Below are 3,100 nucleotides of genomic sequence, written 5' to 3'. Positions count from 1 at the left end.
TTCCCCTTTTCATATATTTAGTGATCATTTCACTTAAACATTTAATGTAAAAACTATATTTTGATAATGATAGTTACACTTGGGAAAATTACACACTTTTACAAGAAACGAACATTTAGAACAGTTAAGTCTTGGTAGAAGACTACATTGAGAATAGTTAAGTCTTGGTAGAAGACACCTTTATATAAAGTAGGAATCATAGGGATTTCTAGGGTTTTTCAAACGTTTATAGTTGTTTTACAAACATTTTCATACTTACAGTTCATCTACATTTTTCCATACTTACAATTCATTTACAAACAATTTCTTACATACAAATTAAGACACTAAAATACTTATGATCTCACTAGCTTCAAAGCTGATACTCGCTTTCAAAATTACTTGTATCCTCAGGTCATCATAGACAGGTACCAATGCAAGGATTAGGGAAGATGGAGCTCGTTGAAGACTCATCTTTCATTTTGATTTATGCTTTAGTGTTTATCAAAATTTGACAGAACACACTTGTATAATAATTCTATTATTAATGCAATGGATGATGTTGTTGCTTGTTTACTACTTTACATTGTTGTGATACTGTACATAACGTCCTCCACCCCAGAACATTTCCGTCGTTCTTGGTTTTGGGGTGTGACAGGTCCTAGTGTCTGTGTATAGAAGTGGTAGGACAGGTGACAACACCCGCTCCTGCTACCTTGAGGATTACTGATGGCCGCCAAGGCCAGGCGGAGGCGCCAATGGTGAAGAGCAAAGCCTTCCAGTTGATAGTAGAGGAGGCACGTGCAGCTCTCGATGTGGGGACGAGTATGTATCTTCTCCTTATCTCTTTATTTATATTTATTGTTGCTTATGTTTATGTGTTTCCTTATAGGAACGTTCCTTGTGAACGGTATATCTGCTCTGGTATTATTTCATTCAGGGCCTATGATCTAAAGTGCTGTTTGTTTTTCTATAAAAACCTCTTCAAACCACTTATTGTTGTGCGGCACAGCACACGCGCAACACTTTCCCTCTCGCAGCAGTTTGTTTTTTGAAAAACTTCAGACTACAAAACCTCTGCGCGTGTGCTGCGTGGCGCAGCACTTGACTTGCCTCTTCTAACCTCTTCAGCTTTCATTTTTCTAAGTGTTTTTTTAAGAATTTTTGTATAATTTTTTTTTTAATTTTTTTTTTTAAAATTTGATTTTCTTAAATTTTTATTTAGGGATGTGATACAATTTATTTTTATAATTTCCACGATTTTTTTTAACTTGATTTTTTTTAACTTGATTTTTTTAATTTTTTACCGTTTTATTAATAATGTTTTCAATTTGAGTTGCATCTTTTTTAACGTGTGTAATTTTTTTCGAACTTTGTAGACAACGTTTGCAATACTTTCTTAATTTTTTTATTATTTTCTTTTTTAATGTTTTTTAAAATTAGTTTTTTTTCTAGAATAAAACTATTAGCTTCTTTTATATTTTTTAAAGATTTTTTTTTAAAAAAAAAGTTTTATATTTTTGTTTTTTTACATGCTCTTTTTATTATTATTTCAATGTTTTAAGACTAGAATTATTAAATTTCGGTGTTGAGAACTATTTTCAGTTATAAAATTAGTTTATTTAAATTTCAGTTTACTGCAGCAGTCTGCAAATATTAAAAAACAAACATGCTTCTTATTATAGGCTGCAGCCGTTTGTTCCACCTCTTCTACTACAGAGGATTGCAGAGGTGGTCCGCAAACTTCATGAATTTTCGCTTCGAAAAAACAAACAGCACCTAAGTCTTCAACCTTGTTCTTGTCCTTTGAGGATGAACTCGATTCTTCCGTTTTCTTTCTCAGATTCTTTGAGAATACTGACTTGAGTTCTTTTAAGGGCGTCTTCTTTGGTGTTTGATCTTCTTTCACGTTCTTATCTTTCTTTTTGTGAAGGGCGGACTCTGGATCTTCAAGTGGTGGCACCAAAGGTGTGTTAGAGCCCCTAGTCATGAACTCCTGCAAAATAAACAAGATAAAAAAACGTAAAACTGAACCAAGAAAGACAAACTAAACTAAGAAAACGAGGAATCACCGGATTCACGTCACGAGCCTGTAATGCTCACGTCGTGAGTTCTGTAAGGACAGAGAAAAAAAAATGAAACTGAAAAATAACTCCTTGCAGGTTTTACCCTACAAAAAGGATCGATTAATTTAAAGAAAAATAAATCAGTAATTAACTAAGTCGTTCCCCGACAACGGCGCCAAAAACTTGATGTGCACAAAATTACCCACTAATTTTTTAATTTATAACCTAACTAACTTAACTAACTAAAATGCACCTAGGCAGTGTACCTAGTCGAATTATAGAATAGTTGGGTAAGTCGGGTGTCGATCACAGGGAACGGTGTTAACTAATTAATTTATCTACTACTAAATTAACCTAATTTTAGAGCAAAGATGGGGTTTTACCTGATTTTACAAGACCAGATGAACTTAAGTGACAAAATTCAATCAATTAATTAAAACACTCCTGTTTAGTTCAAATCCACTTCTTCTTTATGGTTAGCTGACAATTATGGGTTATCATAGTTGGTTACCAATTATTATGTAATTAGCAATTCAAGTCTAAATTTACTAATCCTTTTTACCAATTCATGAACTACCTTGTATGTTCATACATAAGCAAAACACATAATTAGTTATTAATTATAGATGGGCTATGTAAGATTTATCTAAGAAAAAACAATTATGGTCACAATTATGCTATCCAACACAGCTAAATTTAATTACTTCAGTTACTACCTAAGATTGGGTCGATCCTAGCTCTAGCAATTTAATGTTAACTAAATCACTAGGTTTCAAGTTCATGTAATCTAATAATCAGTAGCTACACAAAACATGAATTTAAGCAACTAAAGAAACAAACATAAGCATGCTAGGTAATAATAATCAAACACAAGAAATTTACCAACTAATCAAATCCAATAATCAGTAAGCTAAACCATATGTCAGAAGCTTCATCTAGGTAAACAAGAGTTGCTAGGTTCAGCTACTCATAGTAGCAAATAAAGAAACAGAAATCAAAGTATAAGACATGTTCAAGTATCAACAATTAAACTAATTATGAACCTCTACTCTTTT

Source organism: Lactuca serriola, chromosome 7 (genome assembly GCF_051521515.1).
Source record: "Lactuca serriola cultivar US96UC23 chromosome 7, Lser_US96UC23_V15, whole genome shotgun sequence".
Taxonomy (NCBI): Eukaryota; Viridiplantae; Streptophyta; class Magnoliopsida; order Asterales; family Asteraceae; genus Lactuca; species Lactuca serriola.
The sequence above is the reverse complement of the archived record's forward strand: the minus strand, read 5'-3'. Positions refer to the sequence as shown.